This window comes from Ranitomeya imitator, chromosome 1 (assembly GCF_032444005.1).
Source record: "Ranitomeya imitator isolate aRanImi1 chromosome 1, aRanImi1.pri, whole genome shotgun sequence".
NCBI classification, from domain to species: Eukaryota; Metazoa; Chordata; class Amphibia; order Anura; family Dendrobatidae; genus Ranitomeya; species Ranitomeya imitator.
Window position 1 is genome coordinate 535,462,833 of NC_091282.1, and position 27,857 is coordinate 535,490,689.

A 27,857-nucleotide genomic window follows, 5' to 3' on the forward strand; every position below is an offset into this window, starting at 1 on the left:
GACGAAATTCGGCAGGAGCTTGAAGAGCAACATCACTGGGCCCACCTCCACGCAGTAGAAACTTGCTGTGAGGTAAAAATTCAAAAATCACACCAAAATGGCGGGCGGAGTGTGTCACAGTACGGCACGTTTCTGATTGGTCGCTCGCAGCAGGCAGCAACCAATCAGACACTGGACACTGTTGACGTCACTTATCTCCGGACATTAGCTCCGGACATTAGCTCCGGACATTAGCTCCGGACAAAGCCACGGAAGTTGGCACAAATTGCAGGAAGTAGTATCCCTAGGCAATTATATATTAGATAATACTAATAATAATAATTTTATTTATATAGGGCCAACGTATTCCGCAGCGCTTTACAAATTATAGAGGGGACTTGTACAGACAATAGACATTACAGCATAACAGAAATACAGTTCAAAATAGATACCAAGAGGAATGAGGGCCCTGCTCGCAAGCTTACAAATTATGAGGAAAAGGGGAGACACGAGAGGTGGATGGTAACAATTGCTTTAGTTAGTCGGACCAGCCATAGTGTAAGGCTCGGGTGTTCATGTAAAGCTGCATGAACCAGTTAACTGCCTACGTATGTAGCAGTATAGATGCAGAGGGCTATTAACTGCATAAAGTATATGAGAACATGATGCGAGGAACCTGATTATGGTTTGTTTTTGTTTTTTGAATGGGCCACACAGGGATAGTTAGGTTAATGCGTTGAGGCGGTAGGCCAATCTGAACAAATGAGTTTTTAGGGCACGCTTAAAACTGTGGGGATTGAGGATTAATCGTATTAACCTAGGTAGTGCATTCCAAAGAATCGGCGCAGCACATGTAAAGTCTTGGAGACGGGAGTGGGAGGTTCTGATTATTGAGGATGCTATCCTGAGGTCATTAGCAGAGCGGAGGGCTTGGGTAGGGTGGTAGACTGAGACCAGGGAGGAGATGTAGGGTGGTGCTGAGCCATGGAGTGCTTTGTGGATTAGGGTAGTAGTTTTGTACTGGATTCAGGAGCGGATGGGTAGCCAGTGTAATGACTGGCACAAGGTAGAGGCATCGGTGTAACGGTTGGTGAGGAATATGATCTAGGCTGCAGCAGAGCAAAGTTTATACCGTATATACTCGAGCATAAGCCGACCCGAGTATAAGCCGACCCCCCTAATTTTGCCACAAAAAATTGGGAAAACTTATTCACTCGAGTATAAGCCTAAGCCTAGGGTAGGAAATGCAGCAGCTACCGGTGAATTTCAAAAATAAAAATAGATGCTCCATACCGTTCATTATTGCCCCATAAGATGCTCCATATAAAGCTCCATACTGTTCATTATTGCCCCATAGATGTGCCATATAAAGCTGTGCCATATAGTGCTCTGCACCGTTCATCATTGCCCCATAGATGTGCCATATAAAGCTGTGCCATATAGTGCTCTGCACCGTTCATTATTTCCCCATAGATGTGCCATATAGTGCTCTGCGCCGTTCAGTATTGCCCCATAGCTGCCATATAGTGCTCTGCGCCGTTCAGTATTGCCCCATAGCTGTGCCATATAGTGCTCTGCACCGTTCAGTATTGCCCCATAGCTGTGCCATATAGTGCTCTGCACCGTTCATTATTGTCCTATAGCTGTGCCATATAGTGCTCTGCACCATTCAGTATTGCCCCATAGCTGTGCCATATAGTGCTCTGCACCGTTCATTATTGTCCTATAGCTGTGCCATATAGTGCTCTGCACCATTCAGTATTGCCCCATAGCTGTGCCATATAGTGCTCTGCACCGTTCATTATTGTCCTATAGCTGTGCCATATAGTGCTCTGCACCATTCAGTATTGCCCCATAGCTGCCATATAGTGCTCTGCGCCATTCAGTATTGCCCCATAGCTGCCATATAGTGCTCTGCACCGTTCAGTATTGCCCCATAGTTGTGCCATATAGTGCTCTGCGCCGTTCAGTATTGCCCCATAGCTGCCATATAGTGCTCTGCGCCAATTAGTATTGCCCCATAGCTGTGCCATATAGTGCTTGCGCCGTTCATTATTGCCCCATAGCTGTGCCATAGAAAGCTGTGCCATTGCTGCTGCTGCTGCTGCTGCTGCAATAAAAAAAATGCCATACTCACCTCTCTTGCTTGCAGCTCCCAGCGTCCGGTCCCGGCGTCTCTCCGCAGTGACTGATCAGGCAGAGGGCGCCGCGCACACTATATGCGTCATTGCGCCCTCTGACCTGAACAGTCAGAGCGGAGCGACGCCGGGAAGATGGAGCGGCGCCCGGCGGCTGGAACGGGGACAGGTGAATATAAAATACTTACCTGGTCCCGGCGTCCGGCTCCCTCTGCCTGTCACACGGTCTTCGGTGCCGCAGCCTCTTCCTCTATCAGCGGTCACCGGCACCGCTGATTAGAGAAATGAATATGTGGCTCCACCCCTATGGGAGGTGGAGCCGCGTATTCATTTCTCTAATGAGCGGTCCCACGTGACCACTGAACAGGGGAAGAGCTGCAGCACCGAAGACCGTGGGACAGCAGGGGGAGCGCCAGGACTAGGTAAGTATGCCTCAGCGCCCTCTCCCCCTCACCCGCCGACCCCACCGCTACCGTGACTCGAGTATAAGCCGAGAGGGGCACTTTCAGTCCAAAATTTTGGGCTGAAAATCTCGGCTTATACTCGAGTATATACGGTAATTTGCATTAGTGTTCAGACATGTTTTAGTTATTTGAATTGTTGTTAAGTTTCCTCTAAATATCAGACACTTGCCATAACAAAATATTCTGCATCTTTATATTTGTAAAAATATTAATGTTTCAAAGTACTGAAAAGTTTATGTATTAATTGTATGTGGCAGTAAAAGAAAAACTCTTTGATATCATAGAAAAAAGAGCCAACTAAAAGTTTTTATTGAAAGATTTTAATTCAGGAAGTCAAAATCAATAAGAAATGGCTCATTTCATAACTGAACCTGTCAAGATTTGAAAATATGCAGAACAATTTTAATGCAAATCAAAATGCTTATTTTTCGATTTCGTTGGGACCTGTGTTGTGAATTCCGTTCTTGGGCTCCCTCTTGTGGTTTCAAGTGGTATGGCTGCTCCTTGGATTTAGCTGTCTGCAGCTGCTTCCACTGATTGTCTTTCTGCTCGGCTATTTATGCCTGGCTCTTTCTTCAGCCAGTGCCACTTGTAAATGGTTCCTGGTTGGATTCACATCTCTTTGGATTTCCCTGTTATCCTGACCAGTTCAGCAAAGCTAAGTCCTTGCTTGCTCTTCTCTGTCCACAGGTTGTGGACTTATCCGTTCTGTGCTTGCTATGTTTGTCCAGCTTGTCAGTATGATTTAATTCTGTTGCTGGAAGCTCTGGGAAGCAGATTTACCCTCCACACCTTTAGTCAGGTGTGGAGATTTTTGTAATCTCTGCGTGGATTTTTGTAGTGTTTTATACTGACCGCACAGTATTCCATCCTGTCCTCTCTATCTAGCTAGACTGGCCTCCTGTGCTCATCCTGGTTTCATTCTGTGTATGTCTTTTTCCCTCTCCTCTCACAGTCATTATTTGTGGGGGATTTGGTTTGGTTGTCTTCCTGTAATGTTCCTATGAAGGTTTCTTCCCCTAAGTTTAAGCCTCGGTTTATTGGTCCTTATAAAATTTCTGAAATTATTAATCCGGTGTCTTTTCGTTTGGCTCTTCCAGCCTCTTTTGCCATTCATAATGTTTTCCATAAATCTTTGTTGCGGAGATATGTGGTGCCCGTTGTTCCCTCGGTTGACCCTCCTGCCCTGGTGTTGGTTGAGGGAGAGTTGGAATATGAGGTTGAGAAGATTTTGGATTCTCGTTTTTCGAGGCGGAGGCTTCAGTATCTTGTCAAGTGGAAGGGTTATGGCCAGGAGGATAATTCTTGGGTTGTTGCCTCCGATGTCCATGCCACCGATTTGGTTCGTGCTTTTCACTTGGCTCGTCCTGATCGGCCTGGGGGCTCTGGTGAGGGTTCGGTGACCCCTCCTCAAGGGGGGGGTACTGTTGTGAATTCCGTTCTTGGGCTCCCTCTTGTGGTTTCAAGTGGTATGGCTGCTCCTTGGATTTAGCTGTCTTCAGCTGCTTCCACTGATTGTCATTTCTGCTCGGCTATTTATGCCTGGCTCTTTCTTCAGCCAGTGCCACTTGTAAATGGTTCCTGGTTGGATTCACATCTCTTTGGATTTCCCTGTTATCCTGACCAGTTCAGCAAAGCTAAGTCCTTGCTTGCTCTTTTCTGTCCACAGGTTGTGGACTTATCCGTTCTGTGCTTGCTATGTTTGTCCAGCTTGTCAGTATGATTTAATTCTGTTGCTGGAAGCTCTGGGAAGCAGATTTACCCTCCACACCTTTAGTCAGGTGTGGAGATTTTTGTAATCTCTGCTTGGATTTTTGTAGTGTTTTATACTGACCGCACAGTATTCCATCCTGTCCTCTCTATCTAGCTAGACTGGCCTCCTGTGCTCATCCTGGTTTCATTCTGTGTATGTCTTTTTCCCTCTCCTCTCACAGTCATTATTTGTGGGGGGCTAATCTATCCTTTGGGGATTTTCTCTGAGGCAAGATAGCTTTCCTGTTTCTATCTTTAGGGGTAGTTAGATCTTAGGCTGTGACGAGGTGCCTAGGGAGTGTTGGGAGCATCCCACGGCTACTTCTAGTGTTGTGTTGAGCTTAGGGACTGCGGTCAGTACAGATACCACTTCCTTTAGAGCTCGTTCCATGTTGCTCCTAAACCACCAGATCATAACAGACCTGCTGATTTCAGGAAATTCAAATTGGATTAACTACAAATAGATTCAATCATCTTTTTTCACTATCCCCTTCTCCAGTGACATCTCTCCACGGCTGCTCCCAGTCTGTTACCAGACTGCAGTGGCCTCCTCATGACTATGGCACACCACTTGTGATGTAAACTATTGGGCTCAGCGAAAGGGCAGGTGCACACAACCGTTTATAATGGATGAGTGCTATCTGTGGGTTTAATGAATAGCACGTATATCCATCTTATTCTATGGGGGTGTGCACAGGTCTGATTTTTTTGCTCGTACCGAGGTCATCTGAGAAGAAAATAAGTGACGTCTGATTTTGATTCAAATGCTGGTTCAAAATATGTATGTATATGAACACAGATATCTTAGGACTAAAACTGACTGTCCTGTTGAAGAATACATTTTAATTTATAAGCCAAGCAATGAACACAAGTACTGTATTTGCATTATTACCGTCGGTGAGACTGATTTGCTGCTATTAAGATGAGGTTACTTTGTAGAAACCAATTAGTTTTTGACAGCTTTGAGATTGGATCTCCATCGCCAATCTGCTAACTGAATGTGTCGGCAATAAACCACGTAAGATATCCCTACCTACAATAATTAGTCCCAAAATATCCTCATTAGAATACTCTGTTGTTTTACAGACTAGGAGGAGATAGTAAAGAGTATTTGCAGTACTTTCTTCTAACCTTAATTGTGTAGTGTTGAGTCACTATTCTTTATTGGTGCACATGCGGACCTAATTTATCTCTGGTATGTTGCCCCTCGCAGTTCTGAAATGTAGTGATGGTGGAACCACATTTCCACATATTTATTCTAGGTCATCTTAGTATGGGCAGCTTTCTTCCTATCTTCATAAATCAGATCTGATAACGCTGCAGCAATCAGAGACGTGCTTCTTTGCTCAGTATTATCCTTAAAAATGAATATTCTCTATGTACATCTAGCTGTGCTCACAAGTCTGCTGTGTATGTGGTGGAGCACGACCATGATGGAACGTAAAAAGACAAAAAATAACTTTTCATAGGACGCTTTTCTTTTATACTTTTCCTACATTTACAGTCCACTCCACCAGGTCACCAGGCCTTAATGGGGTTTCCTAAATAATTTATTAAAATTAACCCACAGCCCTGTTCCAATAATCAAGTAGAAAATGAGCATTAGTTACCCTGATGATCTAGTGCTGCCACTCTACCGCTGTACTTGGTCTTTGTTGACACGTTTATAGTACATGACTGCAGCAGCCAATCACTGGGCTCAGCAGCCTTGTGCCGCCTACATTAAACCCAATGATTGGCTGCTGTTGTCACATGCTGTAGTCATGACATCACTGCTTCAGTCTGTCAACAAACCCCAAAATAAGTAATAAACATAGATAACCCCTTTGTGAAAAAAAATTATCTTGTCATACTCTTGCATTGTGTTTTCTGAGAAATCGTTCATTCATATAGGTGGCTACTCTAGTTGTGGTTCTGCAATAACTGTACCCAAAAATTAAGTACATACTCCAGGGCCAATTTTTTTGGCAGGGCAGCTACTTGGCAATAGAGCTTATGAAGATATGAAGTACATGTCAAATGGCGCCAAGAATAGCCTTGGTCCCAATGCCACAATACAGCCCTGTAACCACGTTCCTATTGCAGATATATCTTTTGAAAGAGCCAAACCGAGACAAAATGAAGAGGTAAATTGTGTGCTGAACTGTAGTAGAGAGAGTCATAAAGAAAGTGAAGGAGGGTTTAATAGCGCCTTATAATCATTACCGCTCTAGAATTAGAATTCTCCCTGCAGTTTAAGAAGTAAGACGACAGACTTTTGCCTGACTCTGAGCATATGGTTATGCTAAGGATAGAAACAGTTCTCCCACTCTTTTCTGCGCTAGGCAGAGTACATTAATATGGGCAGAGCAGCAGGCGCCCGTGCTTGTTGCATTGGCACCTGCGTGGTGCGGATAGCCCAAGAACATCTGTAGTCCAGTCAGTGGTGTCCTGCTGATCATCAGCTCCCAAGCTTTATATGTTGATGTGAAAGCGTCCTCATATGGGTCCCTGCGCCCATGCTTACACATTATATTTAGATTAACTGCTGCAATCCTAGCTGTATTTCTATGACTGACGGCCTCTAATTCTTAATTACGGTAATAGTCCTATATTTAATTTCAATACATTTGCATAGTTAGTGCACTGAGACTTATATTATGAAAATCATTGTTTTTTATTGTCACCATGTGAAGCTAGTGACCCTCTTAGGCACTGGCATACCTCCTATCAGAGCGTACCACTCCGCCTCAAAGGCAAACATGGTGAGAAGGAGTCGGCACCGAGCTGCTCATACTGGTTACAGTAAAACTTTCATATTTAAAGGGAACCTGTCGTCAGTGTCATGCTATCTGAAACAGTGGCATGAAACCCGCGGCCGCTCTCCATACACTTAGTAACATAGTAACATAGTTAGTAAGGCCGAAAAAAGACATTTGTCCATCCAGTTCAGCCTATATTCCATCATAATAAATCCCCAGATCTACGTCCTTCTACAGAACCTAATAATTGTATATAGTAACATAGTTAGTAAGGCCGCAAGACGTCCATTGGGTGTGTTCAACTAGAAGGTGTGGCCAACTAGAGGGTGTGGCTTCCTCTCTATACAAGTGTATGAAGCATGGCCTCACCCACAGGCCAGGACTATGTATAACTCATGCATAACCTAAGAAACCGGCGAATCCTCGCAGCCCGCAGTATGTTCTTTGGGGGGGGATTCATAAATTTGCAGTCACACAGAGTGACTGCAGACTTATTGATTTGCACTGGACAACCCCTTTAAGTGTGGAGAAAAGGATATTCCAGCATCTAAATCTGAAGGGGATCTTTACAGTTAGAGCAGTCAGACTGTAGAATGCCCTACCACAAGAAGTAGTATTGGCAGATAGTAATAATAGCATTTAAAAAAGGTCTGGTTCCTTTTCTCATAACAAATGAGATAGTATTGAGATAGTATTGAGTGAGATCATCACGTCTAGTCGGAATGTGGTCAGAAGTATATAAATCTCACTTGAGGTCGCATGACCGCCTTCTCTTGATGCTGGTGTAAGGGTCAGCCAGGGCAGTAGTCGTGGCTGAGGAGTTCTGCTCCATCACACCCTGGCCTCCCCTCACATAAACATAGTGTCCAATAGTAAGTGTACCTGTGTCTCCAGGTCCAACTCCTTCAGAGTCTCCTCTCTTCTGCAGGGGACTCTCTCCAAACAATTTCACACAAACTGAGGTACAGTCCATTGCAACTTTACTAGTTCCTTCACACACTTCAGCTTTTATCACAGGTTGCACAAAACAGTTATCTTCATCTTTCCCTGTGCTTCTCTTATGGCTACACAGCATGTACCTGGGTCGGACCGTCCCAGACGGTCTCTCAGCGTCCTCCCTATTTGCCTCTGCCACGGTTAGACACTCTTCTGTCTGTTTTGCTCCAGATGTCAGATCATCTGTACCCGAAGTCAGTTGCCACATAGCGAGTGACCTGCCCTTCTGTACTGCCATAGCTTTTCCTGTGGTACTTCTTATGGCCTCCAGTACATTACGGGACCTACCTACCGCCTTTAACGGTAACGCAGCCCCAGCCTATGTGACAAGTCGCCACATCATGGAGTCTCCTGCATCCCTATACTCTCCTGGCCTTTACTTCAGCTTCTGCACAACACTGTTGTATCCCACTGTAGCTCTATCTTGCTGCTGTCCTGGCCTGTGGCTATGGATGGCTGGGCTCCTGTCTTAAAACGTTACGGAGCTAACTGCCTTGTGAGGGCGCTCCCGCCCAACTAAGGCAAATTCTAGATGTTTCCCAGGTTAACGGCCATTAGCTCCTCCCACTTAACTATCTACACTCTGAGCATCTCTATATCCCCATCGAGTGAGCAAAACAGGGTACTACACTTTCCCTATGATAAACTATGCACATCTTCTTATACATAGCAGCAGAAATAAATATGTGCATTACTAAACATACCCAATAGCAGTAGTCAAAGGTAAAACATAACATTACATATAAATATACCTTATAATATACAGTGCAGAGACGGGCAAGAGAAATGCAAACATTCATATTTCTGGACACCTCCATCCTGATAGCGTGTAGTATTCTAATTGTCGGGATTTGGCTCTGCTTGCCAGTTCCAGCGGTCATCACATGTCCACTGATATATGATTTTTATACGGTCACATGATGACTAGCCTTATTTCCTGCTTTTCTCCATGAAGCAGGGGTTGTAGTTTTTCACTGAACATTGAGAGAATTAAGAAGAGCGGCCAGTTTGCACATGGCTGCAAGTGTGAAATTTGCACACGAGATAACATGAAGACTACTAGATCTGCCTCTGTGTTATATAATAAAATGATAGATAATGTATAATTGATCAAGAAAGCTTGAACTTGATGGACCTGTGTTTTATATTTCAATCTATGTAACTATGTTTTCAAAGAGCAAGGCTTTAGCAAAAGTGTCCAGGCACACAGTGAAGTGTCCACTAGATGGCTCCCCTTTGATTTTTTTTCCTTGCTCAACTTGACTGGACTGAAAGCTCTCCCTATTTCCATACCATTATGTATATGTATGCTTGTAAAACCCACTTGTGGTAATGTTATTATACCTGTATCACAGTATGCGTAAGTTCAGAGGAACTGATAAAACATCCGTGTGCACTCCATATGCAAAACTGATAGCATAAGGACAGCACCAGAACTAAAGCAAGTCAATGTGGTAGTTCAGATATATGTTTTTACACACGGACCAATAGTCTACATGTAAAAAATCACAGCGCGCGCTACTTTTATCCGTATTCCATATCAGACGCTCATTATATGTCATTGGGTGCACAAAAAAACAGATCACATACAGGTTACCATCCTTTATGTCAAGCATTTTTTTCAGATACACTACAATTCATGTAAAAAAAAAAACCTGATGCCATATGGATGTGCAAGCCAGACATGTGGATTACATACGGACGTAAAATAGGGACACATGGATGACAATATGATTACAATACAGGCAGTTTTTTCTGAACATAAAACATGATTTTGCTCATGTGAACTCAGCCTAAGGCCACGTTCACACTGTCAGTATTTTACATCAATTTTTGTAAGCCAAATTATTTATCACCCACTCTGGTTTTGGCTTACAGATACTGAGGTAAAATACTGAGGTAAAATGCTGACCGAATACTGACATAAAATACTGATCAAATACTGAGGTAAAAAAACGACCAAATACTGAGGTAAAATACTGACCAAATACTGAGGTAAAAAACTGACCAAATACTGAATGTGTGCATGTGGCCCAATTGTGTTAGGATTCCTGAAGGGCATCTGCGAGGCAATCCACGCTTCACAAATTCTAGCAGAATGAATTATAGCCTGGCTTGATATTTGTAGCCAAGTTTATTATTCTCTGAAACACCTGAATATACTTTGAAGATTCGGCCCGGGACCGTAGCCGGAGACCAGACTTATCCGGCGCCACTGCTGGTGATTGACAGGTTTCTTCCTCGTGCGTACATAGGGTGAAACCTGTGAATCACTTGCAGTGTCGCGGGGAAAATCCGTGCGGATCTTTAAAGTATATTTTCTCTGAAATGCCGGAGCGCTTTAGGCAATAGTACACCTGGCTGCAATCTTTCAGCCAGGCTCCATCCATCTTCCCATCAATTTTATCCATCTTCCCTGTCCCTGCTGAAGAAAAGCAGGCCCAAACCATGATGCTGCCACCACCATGTTTGACTGTGGGGATGGTGTGTTCAGGGTGATGAGCTGTGTTGTCTTTACGCCAAACATATCATTTGGCATTGTTGCCGAAAAGTTCGATTTTGGTTTCATCTGACCAGAGCACCTTCTTCCACATGTTTGGTGTGTCTCCCAGGAGGCTTGTTGCAAACTTTAAACAACACTTTTTATGAATACCTACTGTATCCTCACCCATCCCTTGTAGATTGTGAGCCCTCGCGGGCAGGGTCCTCTCTCCTCCTGTACCAGTTGTGACTTGTATTGTTCAAGATTATTGTACTGTTTTATTATGTATACCCCTCCTCACATGTAAAGCGCCATGGAATAAATGGCGCTATAATAATAAAAAATAATAATAATAATAATAATATCTTTGAGAAATGGCTTTCTTCTTGCCACTCTTCTATAAAGGCCAGATTTGTGCAGTGTACGACTGATTGTTGTCCTATGGACAGACTGTCCCACCTCAGCTGTAGATCTCTGCAGTTCATCCAGAGTGATCATGGGCCTCTTGGCTGCATTTCTGATCAGTCTTCTCCTTGTTTGAGATGAAAGTTTAGAGGGACGGCCGGGTCTTGGTAGATTTGCAGAGGTATGATACTCCTTCCATTTCAATATGATCGCTTGCACAGTGCTCCGTGGGATGTTTAAAGTTTTGGAAATCATTTTGTATCCAAATCCAGCTTTAAACTTCTCCACAACAGTATAACGGACCTGCCTGTTGTGTTCCTTGGTCTTCATGATGCTCTCTGTGCTTCAAACAGAACCCTGAGACTATCACAGGGCAGGTGCATTTATACAGAGACTTGATTACACTCAGGTGGATTATATTTATTATCATTTGGCATTTAAGAAAACATTGGATCATTCAGAGATCCACAATGAACTTCTGGAGTGAGTTTGCTGCACTGAAAGTAAAGGGGCCGAATAATATTGCACACCCCACTTTTCAGTTTTTGAATTTCCACAAAAAATTTAAAATAACCAATACATTTCGTTCAACTTCACAATTGTGTTCCACTTGTTGTTGATTCTTCACCATAAATTTACATTTGGTATCTTCATGTTTGAAGCATGATATGTGGGAAAAGGTGGAAAAGTTTCAGGGGGCGGAATATTTTTTGCAAGGCACTGTAATACAGCCAGTATCTGACTTTAATGAAGAAGGCTCAGCTCCTGAACTGGCTTCATACTTCCCTAAGTTACATATAATAAAAGTTGACGTCATGGGTCATAATGAGTTAATCAGTTCACTTTTAGCTAACATCCTCATCTCATTGTGCAAAGCTGGTCATACGCCTAGATAGATGTTGCCTGACAGCTGTCTCTCCCAAGTGCCCCATACCTATGCATGCTCATAGGTGCATAAGGTTTCAATGGAAAGAGGAGAGGCAAACAGCTCTGATGGTGGCTTAACACTTGGGAGAATAAGATTATCAGGGGTTCAAAAATACCTGGGCCTCGCAAAATAATCTTGTTAAAAACAAAAATGAATAGCAATAAGCAAATTCTACACTCTATTTCTACGCATCGATTCCTACTAGGTCATCAGTATTTACCATGCATCCTTTCACCCATATTAGACTGGCAGATGTTTGAATGTGATAATTCAAACCGTAAAGTAACATTTAGCTGAAATATTTCATTTCTTCATATTGTTGCACATATTTCTGTATAAATACATATTAAGGGAAACAGCTCTATGAGAATTCTCAGCAGCAAATATCCTGAAATTATATCCAAGTGAGATCTCGAATCAAGTATTTCTCTGCAGAATACATATTATTCAATTATAACTGCCCCTGCCTATATACAAATAACACCAAAATTACTGGTTGACTTTTTTGAGTGATTTCCTTTTATATTTTTCAATGCAGAGAGGTTCTTAAATTCAAGGGGCCTCAGATGATCTTGGGCTCTGAGTAGGTTTAAAATAAAAATTTCTAAATCAACATTTGCTGTACTTTGGCCCAGAATAGACTACATTTCTACATTTCTGAAGTATTCAGTTGTACTGCAGAATAAAAAAAGGTTTTATCTTACCAAATAAATCTCTAAGAATTTATATTTTTAAATATCATTGATTTCATGATGTTGCACCCTGATATGTGCTTATATTAGCGGTCTACCTCCACATAACATTTCCTTACAGAGGATCCCTCACGATTTAGTTTTGCTTAATTCCCCTTTACTTTTGTTCTTCCCATGACTTGTATTGGTGACCCGTATAGCCAAGTAGGCCTTAAGAGTAATAGGTAGCCACATGCAAACTAATCCAATAATAAGAAAAAATGTAGAAAATGTATAAACATGATTAATCTTTATTGAATAACAACAAGAAGAAAATTTCTAAAAACATTAAGGCCATGTTCACACAGTGCGTTTTTTACTGCGGAACCGCAGCGGTTTTGCCGCTGCGGTTCCGCAGCTGTTTTCCATGCAGGGTACATAACAATGTAACCCCATGGAAAACAGTCACTGCTGTGCACATGATCCGGAATTTCGTTTAAAAAGCCGCGCAGAATAGCTGCGGCAAAAAAGAAGGAGCATGTCACTTCTTTTTCCTGAACCGCAGCGGTTCAGCACCCATAGACCTCCATTGTGAGGTCAAAACCGCAGTAAAACCCGCAGATCAAAAATATATCTGCGGGTTTTACTGCGATTTGATGTGCAGAACCGCTGCAGCAGGAAGTGCGGGGGAGCGGGCGGAAGTGCGTGGGCGGAGTGTGGCTGCCCCCCCGTGCTCCGATCCCGCCCCCGTGCTCCGATGCCCCCCCGTGCTCCGATGCCCCCCCAGTGCTCCGATGCCCCCCCCGTGCCCTAATCTCCCCCCCTTATACTTACCCGGTGTCCGTCCGGCCGTCTTCTCCCTGGGCGCCGCCATCTTGCAAAATGGCGGGCGCATGCGCAGTGCGCCCGCCGAATCTGCCGGCCGGCAGATTCGCTCCAAAGTGCATTTTGATCACTGAGATAGGTTATATCTCAGTGATCAAAATAAAAAAATAGTAAATGACACCCCCCCCCCCACTTTGTCACCCCCATTGGTAGGGACAATAAAAAAAAATTAAGAATTTTTTTTTTTTTTTTTCACTAAGGTTAGAATAGGGGTAGGGGTAGGTTTAGGGGTAGGGTTAGGGTTAGGGTTAGAAAACTGCATAAAAAAAAGGATCAAAAAACGCATCAAAAAAGGACAAAAAAGGACCAAAAAAAGGACCTGCGTTTTCTGCCAAGAGCTGCAGTTTTTTAAAAAAAACAGTCCTGAAAAAAAAAGGATGGAAATCCTGAACGTGTGAACATACCCTAAAAGCAAAAATGAGGGATAGTATTGTTGTCATTGTTTTTTCCAAGTCACTACTATTCCCTATTTTTGTTTTTAATGTTTTTGTAAATTTTCTTCTTGTTGTCAGTTCAATAAAGATTAATTATGTTTATACATTCTCTAGAGAGATCTTTTTTCTTATTATTGGATTAGTTCACCCTGAAAAAAAAAAAGAACAGACTTGTTATGTCTCTGCCACCTTGGCTATGTAATAGATTATGGTGCCGTGGGCACCCTGAGGAATGGACTGAGAGTAAAAACTTGAACATCCGAGTCAGTTTACACAAAAGGTAGAGTACAAAGCCTCAGTCTCCTGATAGGATGCCTCGCTCTCTGGCAAACCACTTCCTTTCTGCTTCTGGTATTATTTTCCATGGCAGCTAAAGTGTTAAATAGACAGATCAGAGTTATCGCACGGCGCCCAGCTTTTCTATTGCAGCTGGTTCTTGCTGCATATGAAATAACCTCCGCTCCATATACAGGTCCTTCTCAAAAAATTAGCATATAGTGTTAAATTTCATTATTTACCATAATGTAATGATTACAATTAAACTTTCATATATTATAGATTCATTATCCACCAACTGAAATTTGTCAGGTCTTTTATTGTTTTAATACTGATGATTTTGGCATACAACTCCTGATAACCCAAAAAACCTGTCTCAATAAATTAGCATATTTCACCCATCCAATCAAATAAAAGTGTTTTTTAATAACAAACAAAAAAACCATCAAATAATAATGTTCAGTTATGCACTCAATACTTGGTCGGGAATCCTTTGGCAGAAATGACTGCTTCAATGCGGCGTGGCATGGAGGCAATCAGCCTGTGACACTGCTGAGATGTTATGGAGGCCCAGGATGCTTCAATAGCGGCCTTAAGCTCATCCAGAGTGTTGGGTCTTGCGTCTCTCAACTTTCTCTTCACAATATCCCACAGATTCTCTATGGGGTTCAGGTCAGGAGAGTTGGCAGGCCAATTGAGCACAGTAATACCATGGTCAGTAAACCATTTACCAGTGGTTTTGGCACTGTGAGCAGGTGCCAGGTCGTGCTGAAAAATGAAATCTTCATCTCCATAAAGCATTTCAGCCGATGGAAGCATGAAGTGCTCCAAAATCTCCTGATAGCTAGCTGCATTGACCCTGCCCTTGATGAAACACAGTGGACCAACACCAGCAGCTGACATGGCACCCCACACCATCACTGACTGTGGGTACTTGACACTGGACTTCAGGCATTTTGGCATTTCCTTCTCCCCAGTCTTCCTCCAGACTCTGGCACCTTGATTTCCGAATGACATGCAAAATTTGCTTTCATCAGAAAAAAGTACTTGGGACCACTTAGAAACAGTCCAGTGCTGCTTCTCTGTAGCCCAGGTCAGGCGCCTCTGCCGCTGTTTATGGTTCAAAAGTGGCTTTACCTGGGGAATGCGGCACCTGTAGCCCATTTCCTGCACATGCCTGTGCACGGTGGCTCTGGATGTTTCCACACCAGACTCAGTCCACTGCTTCCTCAGGTTCCCCAAGGTCTGGAATCGGTCCTTCTCCACAATCTTCCTCAGGGTCCGGTCTCCTCTTCTCGTTGTACAGCGTTTTCTGCCACATTGTTTCCTTCCAACAGACTTACCATTGAGGTGCCTTGATACAGCACTCTGGGAACAGCCTATTTGTTGAGAAATTTCTTTCTGGGTCTTACCCTCTTGCTTGAGGGTGTCAATGATGGCCTTCTTGACATCTGTCAGGTCGCTAGTCTTACCCATGATGGGGGTTTTGAGTAATGAACCAGGCAGGGAGTTTATAAAAGCCTCAGGTATCTTTTGCATGTGTTTAGAGTTAATTAGTTGATTCAGAAAATTAGGGTAATAGGTCGTTTAGAGAACCTTTTTTTTATATTCTAATTTATTGAGACAGGTTTTTTGGGTTATCAGGAGTTGTATGCCAAAATCATCAGTATTAAAACAATAAAAGACCTGACAAATTTCAGTTGGTGGATAATGAATCTATAATATATGAAAGTTTAATTGTAATCATTACATTATGGTAAATAATGAAATTTAACACTATATGCTAATTTTTTGAGAAGGACCTGTAACTACTTCCAAAGGGGATTAGAAAATCAAGACTGTTAATTCATTAACTCTGCTCTTTCAACTGCAAGTTTTCAAGGTCCTCTTTACACTATGAGGCTATGTGCACACATTGCGGATTAGGCTAAAGGTACCTTCACACATAACGATATTGTTAACGATATCGTTGGTATTTGTGGCGTATCGTTAATGAAATCGTTATGTGTGACAGCGACCAACGATCAGGCCCCTGCTGGGAGATCGTTGGTCGCTGAATAAAGCCCAGAACTTTATTTCGTCGCTGGACTCCTGCTGACATCGCTGGATCAGCGTGTGTGACACCGATCCAGCGATGTCTTCACTGGTAACCAGGGTAAACATCGGGTAACTAAGCGCAGGGCCGCGCTTAGTAACCCGATGTTTACCCTGGTTACCATGCTAAAAGTAAAAAAAAACAAACACTAGATACTTACCTACCGCTGTCTGTCCTCCAGCGCTGTGCTCTGCACTCCTCCTGTACTGTCTGTGAGCCGGAAAGCAGAGCGGTGACGTCACCGCTCTGCTTTCCGGCTCACAGACAGTACAGGAGGAGAGCAGAGAAGCAGAGCGCAGCGCTGGAGGACAGACAGCGGTAGGTAAGTATCTAGTGTTTGTTTTTTTTAACTTTTAGCATGGTAACCAGGGTAAACATCGGGTTACTAAGCGCGGCCCTGCGCTTAGTTACCCGATGTTTACCCTGGTTACCGGCATCGTTGGTCGCTGGAGAGCGGTCTGTGTGACAGCTCTCCAGCGACCAAACAGCGACGCTGCAGCGATCCGGATCGTTGTCTGTATCGCTGCAGCGTCGCTTAATGTGAAGGGGCCTTTAGGAATTTCTGGTGCGGATCCTGCCTCTCCTGGCAGAAAACGCTCCTGTGGATTTGTCGCGTTTTTTGTGCGGTTCCACAGCGTTTAATGCGTTTTTTTCTGCGGTTTTCTTGCGGATTTGCTGCGTTTTTTACCCCTATGGTTTTCTATAATGGAATGGGTACAAAAATGCTGCAGATTCACAAAAAAGAAGTAACATACTACTTCTTTTAAACCGCTGCGTTTCCGAGACGAATTTTCCGCAAAGTGTGCACAGCATTTTTTTTTCTCATTGATTTACATTGTACTGTAAATCAATTGCGGATCTGCAGCGTTTCTGCACCGCAAAAAACGCTGCGGATCCGCAGAGAATCCGCAACGTGTGCACATACCCTAAATCCTTCCATTATGGGAAACAACAAAGCAATTAGGCCATACAGGAGAACTGGTCAAAATGGCACCTAGTATTCTGAAATCACTCTGCTCTGGAGCTATTAGCTGAAGTTTTACTTTGGGTATGTTCATACTGCGTCTTTTCCAGTGTTAAAAAGTCAGTTTTTCAAGCCGAAAACACTTTAGGAATAAGTGTCTCTCGTGTCATCTCAGCATTTTGTAAGCCTCAGCGTTTTTTTTTGTTGTTGTTCGTTTCCTGATGTGCTTTGACAACACTGTTTTCCTCCAGCGTTAACATTCTCCAGCATTTTATGAGCTTCTTTTCATTGGCATTTTTCTGTTTTTTTGTTTTTTTTTAACTCCATTAAGCATTTAATAAAATGCTTGCATTTTTTAAAGGCAAAAATGCTTACAGAATGCACCAAAAGACACCTGGGACTTTTTATTAGCCTTCTATTGTCTTCTATTACATAGTATCAGGGGCTGACATGTCATTGGTGCGACCTGGAGCCGAAGAGGTAAAGAAGCCCATGTCCACATCCATAGCAGATAGAATTGTGCATTATGATGAACTATTGGACTGCAAAGAGCCCATACACTGTTCTTGCACAGGGCCCCTCTTCTGTATGTGTCTCTAAGTATATCTTATGTGTAACATCTGTGGCCGGCAACCTCGCATGGTTCCCCTCCTCCATCCATGCAGGGACGCCGGCATGCTCACGCCTCAGCTGCAGCAGCGTCCTCATGATCCTCCTCCTTTTCTGCACAATCCGCACTGTGTTCTGGCTCGCCTTTTCGACCTTAGATGTATGGAGACTATATCCCCCTAAATGCTGCAATCAAACTCAATCTGCCATTGTGATATGGCACCCTCGAAGCATTCCAGCAAAATCTGAACTCCAATATGCCGCTTTTTCCCTTCAGAGCTTTGCACTGTGCCTCAAAAGAACCGCAGTTTTCCCCCACATATGAAGTATCAACATGCTCAACAGCAATTGCACAAAAAGTTGTGTGGTGCAATTTCTCCTGTCATACTTGTGAAAAAAAATATTTTGGGGTTAAAATAACATTTTTTTGTGGGGAAAATGTGATTTTTTTTATTTTCATGGCTCATCGTAATAAACTTCTGTGAAGCACCTGGGGTTCAAGGTGCTCACCAAACATCTAAATACATTCCTTGAGGAGTCTAATTTCCTTAATAGAGTCACTTGTAGGGGTTTACACTATTTAGGCACATCAGGAGCTCTTCAAATGCAAAATGGCATCCGTTAATGACTCCAGCAAATTTTGCATTCAAAAAGTCAAATGACGTTCCTTACCCTCCGAGACCTGCTGTGCACCCAAACAGTAGTTTTCTCCCACTTAGGCTACCCATCACACTAGCAGTATTTGGTCAATATTTTACATCAGTATTTGTAAGCCAAAACCAGGAGTGGGTGATAATACAGAAGTTGTGCATATGTTTCTATTATACTTTTCCTCTAATTGTTCCACTCCTGGTTTTGGCTTACAAATACTGATGTAAAATACTGACCAAATACTGCTAGTGTGACGGCAGCCTTATGGTGTATCAGCCTACTCAGAAAAAAATACACAGCAAATTGTATGATGCAATATATCCTGTTACTCTTATGAAATTGCAAAGTGTGGGGCTGAAAAACATTTTTGTGGAGAAAATTATTTTTTTATTTTATTTTCACGGCTCAACGTTATAAACTTCTGTGAAGCACCTGGGAGTTCAAAGTACTTACCACACATCTAAATACATTTCTTGAGGTGTCTAGTTTCCAAAATGGGGTAACTTGTGGGGGGGGTTCCACTGATTAGGCACATTAAGGGCTCTCCAAACACGACATGGTGTTCGCTAATTGTTCCAGCAAATTTTGCATTCAAAAAGTTAAATGGAGCGCCTTGCCTTCCGAGCTCTGCTGTGTACCCAAATAGTGGTTTTCTCCCACATTTGCCAGTCCTTAGTCCGTGTCCCTGGTCCTAGTGCGGCCATCTCCAGAACTCTTTCCTGTTAGGTTCTTGTTCACACATGCAGTTATCTTCTAGATCCAAGATGTGCGCACAGTCTGTCAGACTCCGTATCCTGCTAGTCAGTGACTCCAGTCATGTCTCCCCATGTCAGGGAACCCGAACCCTGGGATCGGCAGCTGCAGTACCGGTGACTGCCTAGGAGTGGTACCTGGCAGCTACTTGGAGCCCAAGCTGTCTCTAACATCAGGAACCCCAGTGAACACCAGGTAGCCACTTAGCTAGGCCTCTTCCTACACAGGTGCGACCCTGTGGCACACTGGGTACGCAAACCATGTGCGCCACCTGCGAGCGTAACAGTATGTAGTGTCTTCCTACCAGAAAATGGACAGGACACTTCTTTTAAGCGATTTGCACCTTTGAAAGTATGAACCACATAAAAGATGCTTTAAAGACGGAACACACAAACAGCAAGTCATTTTTCATATAAATGAATAGGATGATTCTTTTGAACATTTGATGAGCCATTTTTGTAGCATTTTTTGAATATACTCTTTGGCACTGTCAGTCTTGGTGAAATAGAGTTAGCTAATTAATTAAGAGGTGCATGCCACTTTATGAATTTGGCAACTCTAGTAAGTGGCGTACAGTGCTCCAGAAATGCTACTTCAATTGGATACTAGAGTAGCAATTCTGACCTATAAAGCATCAGCATTTTTTTTTGTCTGTGTTGGTGGGTGTAGCCACATCACCTACCGCCTGGCACTGACTGTTTTGGTGTTGTTGAGTCAAAGTGGTAAAAAAGCTTTGATGAGTCGGCCTCTTAGACTTTCTGCTCTGCCAGACAATGTATTCACTCAGCAAAAAATTGTAAGAGTCAATTGGGGCTCATTTAGTTCTATTTCCATAGAGCAACCATTGGTACTGTGACCGAACAATTGTCAGTGCAATCGTTATCATACAGTTTTATCATTATAGGCAGAACATCCCTGTTTACACAGAGTTACGCGCTTTAAACAAACTATGATTTTAATTTCCACATAAAAGATACAATCAAATGACAGAAGATTTGTGCATGTACCAACAGTGGGGTGCGACAAACATTCATAAACTAACATTATTGGCCCATGTAAAAGACCCTTTTTGCTGTTCAGATTGACTGACATTGTCCTAGTTGAGATGTTCATTAAACTCTAGACATGCGGAAGGGCAAAACTCTTTTAATAGTAGTAAGCAAAGTTTTGGTTGGACAGTTGTAAACAAGGTACTTTTATTACAAAACAAGTCAGTGACATTCACAAATGTCACACAACATATTGTTACAGGTCTCCGAAGAATGTCCAGCAAATCATAGTCTGCCAGAAAGGTCATGGACGATGCTTTGGCCACTGTAATGGGTTCTGTATACAGGTTAACCAGATGTTCTATGAGAGTGTTTTATTAGTGGGATAATATAATGTTCACTCTTTGCATGTTCATCTTTCGAAAATGTATACAAAGGACATTAAATGCTGTATTTTTATTTCAGCATTTTATTTGTTTATTCCTTGTCCAAAATACAGCATACTGGATTCATCTACTGTAGATATCATATTTCTTTTACAATTTGATGTGGAAAATGTCTATTAATTGATATTGATTTCCATCAGGAGTTAAGAGTAGATAAGTTCTGTAGTAGCCTGGCTATCAAGACTTTCATGGACAGACTTTGCATATGTCACCCTAGCATTTACCCTTTGACCACTAAACATGGATCTGAATTTATGCAGGGTGCCCTATACGAAGTGGCTGCTGGCTACCTAGCAGCAGAGTTTACAGGAGAGGGTTCAGACACAAACGCAACGATAACAATGTGTATGATCAGTGTTCTTGTACTGTAAAGTTCAGTAGGCTTTTATGTGTAAATGATAAAGATCCCCACTTTCATTCTTTACCATCTACAACAGAAGTTGGCATGCGGCCATAACTGCTTGCATTATCACAATATAGAGTTCTGTAATGTTTATCATAGGTACACTTCAACTGTGAGAGACAGAATCTAAAAAAATTCCAAAAAATCACATTGTATTATTTTTACATAATTAATTTGCATTTTATTGCATTAAATAAGTTGTAGTGCAGCGGGGTTGGTGCAGTGTGACAGACAAGCAGTGACCAAAGGAAAGTTCAAAACAAAGCGCCTTTAATGTCCAATGTACCCCCAAACGGAAAACAAATGGTACAATTCTTACTCTAAACACGGCGAGTGGAGTTGATACCAAAAAGGTTCTATTTTGGTCTCATCTGACCACATGACCTTCGCCCATGCGTCCTCTAGAGCAGGGGTGTCAAACTGCATTCCTTGAGGGCTGCAAACAGGTCATGTTTTCAGGATTTCCTTGTACTGCACAGGTGATAATTTAATTACCTACACAAATAATGAGTTGGTGATTAAATTATCAGCTGTGCAGTACAAGGAAATCCTGAAAACATGACCTGTTTGCAGCCCTCGAGGAATGCAGTTTGACACCCCTGCTCTAGAGCATATAGTTGGTCATTGTTGAACTTCAAACGGGCCTGGACATGTGCTGGCATGAGCAGGGGGACCTTAATTGCCCTGCAGGATTTTAATCCATGACTGTGTAGTGTGTTATTGACCAGGTCATTGACCAAGTCCTCTCATGTAGTTCTGGGCTGATTCATGACCATTTTCAGGATCATCCTTACCCCACAGGGCGAGATCTTGAATGGAACTCCAGACCAAGGAAAATTGACAGTGATCTTGGGTTCCATTTTCTAACAATTGCGCCAACATTTGTTACCTTCTCACCAAGCTGCTTGCCTATTGTCCTGTAGTCATCCCAGTATTGTGCAGGTCTACAATTTTGTCCCTGGTGTCCTTAGACAGCTTTGTGGTCTTGGCCATGAAAGAGAGTTTGGTGTGTGATTGAGTGTGTGGACAGATGTCTTTTATACAGGTAACGAGTTCAAACAGGTGCAATTAATACAGGTAATGAGTGCAGAGTAGGAGGGCTTCTTAAAGAAAAACTAACAAGTCTGTGAGAGCCAGAATTTTTGCTGGTTGGTAGGTGATCAAATACTTATTTCATGCAATATAGTGCAATTTAATTATTTAAAAATCATACAATGTGATTTTCTGTCTTTTATTTTTAGATTCTGTCTCTCACAATTGAAGTGTGCCTACGATAAAAATTACAGACCTCTCCATTCTTGTACAATCGGTGGTGTATCAATTACTTATTTTCCCCACTGTACCTGGTTGACCAAAGTTGCTTACCAAGAGAAACAAATGGACAAATCTGCAAATACTACCATTTTACCATGCATTGTATTTTGATGTGTACAGATAGGATTACTGAAAATCATTTTCATTGAAATTGTATGGAATAATTCATTGACACGCATCCCAATGACTATTGCTCCGTTATATTACAGTTGGAACTTTGATCTTAACCCCTTCCCGACCTTTGACGCCACGTAGGCGTCATGAAAGTCGGTGCCAATCCGACCCATGACGCCTATGTGGCGTCATGGAAAGATCGCGTCCCTGCAGATCGGGTGAAAGGGTTAACTCCCATTTCACCCGATCTGCAGGGACAGGGGGAGTGGTAGTTTAGCCCAGGGGGGGTGGCTTCACCCCCTCGTGGCTACGATCGCTCTGATTGGCTGTTGAAAGTGAAACTGCCAATCAGAGCGATTTGTAATATTTCACCTATTATAACTGGTGAAATATTACAATCCAGCCATGGCCGATGCTGCAATATCATCGGCCATGGCTGGAAACACTAATGTGCCCCCACCCCACCCCACCGATGGCCCCCCCAGCCCCCCGATCTGTCCGGTACACTGCTCCGGCTCCCCTCCGTCCTGTGCTCCGCTCCCCCCATACTCTTGTCCGCCCCCCCCCGTGCTCCAATCACCCCCCTGTGCTCCAATCACCCCCCCGTGCTCCGTTCCACCCCCCCGTGCTCCGTTCCACCCCCCGTGCTCCGTTCCACCCCCCGTGCTCCGTTCCACCCCCCCGTGCTCCGTTCCACCCCCCATGTGCTCCGTTCCACCCCTCCCGCACTCCGGTCCACCCCCCCATGCTCCGATTCCCCCCCCCCATGCTCCCCCCCACCCCATCATACTTACCGATCCTGCCGGGGTCCGTCCGTCTTCTCCCTGGGCGCCGCCATCTTCCGGCCGGCAGATTCGTTCCAAAGTGCATTTTGATCACTGAGATATAATCTACCTCAGTGATCAAAATAAAAAAAATAATAAATGAACCCCCCCCCCTTTGTCACCCCCATAGGTAGGGACAATAAAAAAATAAAGAATTTTTTTTCCCACTAATGTTAGAATAGGGTTAGGGGCAGGGTTAGGGGTGGGGTTAGGGGTAGGGTTAGGGTTAGGGGTAGGGTTAGGGTTAGGGTTAGGGCTAGGGTTAGGGTTTCGGTATGTGCACACGTATTCTGGTCCTCTGCGGATTTTTCCGCAGCGGATTTGATAAATCCTCAGTGCTAAACCGCTGCGGATTTATGGCGGATTTACCGCGTTTTTTTCTGCGCATTTCACTGCGATTTTACAGCTGCGATTTTCTATTTGAGCAGTTGTAAAACCGCTGCGGAATCCGCACAAAGAAGTGACATGCTGCGGAATGTAAACCGCTGCGTTTCCGTGCAGTTTTTCCGCAGCATGTGTACAGCGATTTTTGTTTCCCATAGGTTTACATTGAACGGTAAACTCATGGGAAACTGCTGCGGATCCGCAGCCTTTTCCGCAGTGTGTGCACATACCTTTAGAATTAGGCTAAGTGCACATGGTGCGGATTTGGCTGCGAATCCGCAGCGGATTGGCCGCTGCAGATTCGCAGCAGTGTTCCATCAGGTTTACAGTACCATGTAAACCTATGGAAAACCAAATCCGCTGTGCCCATGGTGCGGAAAATACCACGCGGAAACGCTGCGTTGTATTTTCCGCAGCATGTCAATTCTTTGTGCGGATTCCGCAGCGTTTTACACCTATTCCTCAATAGGAATCCGCAGGTGAAATCTGCACAAAAAACACTGGAAATCCGCAGAAAATCCGCAGGTAAAACGCAGTGCCTTTTACCCGCGGATTTTTCAAAAATGATACTGAAAAATCTCACACGAATCCGCAACGTGGGCACATAGCCTTAGGGTTAGGGTTGGAATTAGGGTTGTGGTTAGGGTTGTGATTAGGGTTATGGCTACAGTTGGGATTAGGGTTAGGGGTGTGAGGGGGTTAGTGTTGGAGGTAGAATTGAGGGGTTTCCACTGTTTAGGCACATCAGGGGTCTCCAAACGCAACATGGCGCCACCATTGATTCCAGCCAATCTCGTATTCAAAAAGTCAAATGGTGCTCCCTCAATTCCGAGCCCCGACGTGTGCCCAAACATTGGTTTACCCCCACATATGGGGTACCAACATACTCAGGATAAACTGCACAACAATTATTGGGGTCCAATTTCTCCTGTTACCCTTGTGAAAATTAAAAAATTCTGGGCTAAATAATTATTTTTGAGGAAAGAAAACGTATTTATTATTTTCACGGCTCTGCGTTGTAAACGTCTGTGAAGCACTTGGGGGTTCAAAGTGCTCACCACATATCTAGATAAGTTCCTTGGGGGGTCTAGTTTCTAAAATGGGGTCACTTGTGGGGGGTTTCTACTGTTTAGGCACACCAGGGGCTCTGCAAACGCAACGTGACGCCCGCAGAGCATTCCATCAAAGTCTGCATTTCAAAACGTCACTACTTCAATTCCGAGCCCCGGCATGTGCCCAAACAGTAGTTTACCCCCACATATGGGGTATCACCGTACTCAGGAGAAACTCGACAACAACTTTTGGGGTCAAATTTCTCCTGTTACCCTTGGGAAAATAAAAAATTGCAGGCTAAAATATCATTTTTGAGAAAATATTTTTTTTTTTTTGTTTTCACGGCTCTGCATTATAAACTTCTGTGAAGCACTTGGGGGTTCAAAGTCCTCACCACACATCGAGATTAGTTCCTTTGGGGGTCTAGTTTCCAAAATGGGGTCATTTCTGGGGGATCTCCAATGTTTAGGCACACAGGGGCTCTCCAAACGTGACATGGTGTCCGCTAATGATTGGAGCTAATTTTCCATTTAAAAAGCCAAATGGCGTGCCTTCCCTTCCGAGCCCTGCCGTGTGCCCAAACAGTGGTTTACCCCCACATATGGGGTATCAGCGTACTCAGGACAAACTGGACAACAACATTTGGGGTCCAATTTCTCCTATTACCCTTGGCAAAATAGGAAATTCCAGGCTAAAAAATCATTTTTGAGGAAAGAAAAATTATGTTTTATTTTCATGGCTCTGCGTTATAAACTTCTGTGAAGCACCTGGGGGTTTAAAGTGCTCAATATGCATCTAGATAAGTTCCTTGGGGGGTCTAGTTTCCAAAATGGGGTCACTTGTGGGGGTGCTCCAATGTTTAGGCACACAGGGGCTCTCCAAACGCGACATGGTGTCCGCTAACAATTGGAGCTAATTTTCCATTCAAAAAGTCAAATGGCGCGCCTTCCCTTCTGAGCCCTGCCGTGTGCCCAAACAGTGGTTTACCCCCACATATGAGGTATCGGCATACTCGGGAGAAATTGCCCAACAAATTTTATGATCCATTTTATCCTATTGCCCATGTGAAAATGAAAAAATTGAGGCGAAAATAATTTTTTTATGAAAAAAAAGTACTTTTTCATTTTTACAGATCAATTTGTGAAGCACCTGAGGGTTTAAAGTGCTCACTAGGCATCTAGATAAGTTCCTTAGGGGGTCTAGTTTCCAAAATGGGATCATTTCTGGGGGAGCGCCAATGTTTAGGCACACAGGGGCTCTCCAAACGCGACATGGTATCCGCTAACGATGGAGATAATTTTTCATTCAAAAAGTCAAATGGCGCTCCTTCCCTTCCGAGCCTTACCATGTGCCCAAACAGTGGTTTACCCCCACATGTGACATATTGTTGTACTCAGGAGAAATTGCCCAACAAATTTTAGGATCCATTTTATCCTGTTGCCCATGTGAAAATGAAAAAATTGAGGCTAAAAGAATTTTTTTTGTGAAAAAAAAGTACTTTTTCATTTTTACAGATCAATTTGTGAAGCACCTGAGGGTTTAAAGTGCTCACTATGCATCTAGATAAGTTCCTTGGGGTGTCTAGTTTCCAAAATGGGTTCACTTGTCGGGGAGCTCCAATTTTTAGACACACGGGGGCTCTCCAAACGTGACATGGTGTCCGCTAAAGAGTGGAGCCAATTTTTCATTCAAAAAGTCAAATGGCACTCCTTCCCTTCCAAGCCCTGCCATGCGCCCAAACAGTGGTTTACCCCCACATATAAGGTATCAGCGTACTCAGGACAAATTGGACAACAACTTTCGTGGTTCAGTTTCTCCTTTTACCATTGGGAAAATAAAAAAATTGTTGCTAAAAGATAATTTTTGTGACTAAAAAGTTAAATGTTCATTTTTTCCTTCCATGTTGCTTCTGCTGCTGTGAAGCACCTGAAGGGTTAATAAACTTCTTGAATGTGGTTTTGAGTACCTTGAGGGGTGTAGTTTTTAGAATGGTGTCACTTTTGGGTATTTTCAGCCATATAGACCCCTCAAACTGACTTCAAACGTGAGGTGGTCCCTAAAAAAAATGGTTTTGTAAATTTCGTTGTAAAAATGAGAAATCGCTGGTCAAATTTTAACCCTTATAACTTCCTAGCAAAAAAAAATTTTGTTTCCAAAATTGTGCTGATGTAAAGTATACATGTGGGAAATGTTATTTATTAACTATTTTGTGTCACATAACTCTCTGGTTTAACAGAATAAAAATTCAAAATGTGAAAATTGCGAAATTTTCAAAATTTTCGCCAAATTTCCGTTTTTATCACAAATAAACGCAGAATTTATTGACCTAAATTTACCACTAACATGAAGCCCAATATGTCACGAAAAAACAATCTCAGAGCCGCTAGGATCCGTTGAAGCGTTCCTGAGTTATTACCTCATAAAGGGACACTGGTCAGAATTGCAAAAAACGGCAAGGTCTTTAAGGTCAAAATAGGCTGGGTCATGAAGGGGTTAAAGGGAATCTGTCACTTTAAATAAACAAACTGATCTGCCAGCAGAAATCTATAAATCAGGAGGTGCCGAACAGTGTGATATTTATTTTTTGAGGAAAGATTCAGTATAGGGCCACTTGTTGACATGTGTTGCGCGAAAGCAATTCTCAGACAAGTCACGCTACCAAAATGCTAAGTGCAACTTGTCTGTGACTTTCTGTTGCCAACTATTTTAGAGCTGTTATTTTGCTGTGAAGAAAAAATTATGCACGCAAGTCACATGCAACTGTTTATGGCAAGTGATTTACGTGTGACTTGTGACCAGTGGCCGAAAACCAAACACATTCAGAAACATTTGCAACTCTGTTGCAGACACAGATGGTTATGTGACACCATTGGAAATCATTAGATGTGATGTTGCATTGCAGCACTGTGATTTGAGTGGTGCGTGAGCCCTAGCCTTAGGACCCTGCACACATTAGGCTAATGTTGTCCGAACCCACCAGTATCGATAGGTCCGGCTGATACTCTGATGTGTATTGAGGCTGATCGTCGGGTGAAATGTCGATCCAGCTACCAATCGCTATGTTCTCCCAGAGATAGGTTGGCAGAGATGTCTGTTGGCTGCTTTCT

At 43.2% G+C, this 27,857-nt stretch overlaps 1 protein-coding gene across 3 annotated transcripts in view; it reads left to right on the forward strand.

Annotated features, from left to right (window-relative positions):
* Positions 1-27,857, forward strand: part of RNF38 (ring finger protein 38) — a 411,040-nt gene that overhangs the window by 247,625 nt on the left and 135,558 nt on the right. The gene's annotated exons all lie outside the window — the stretch shown is intronic.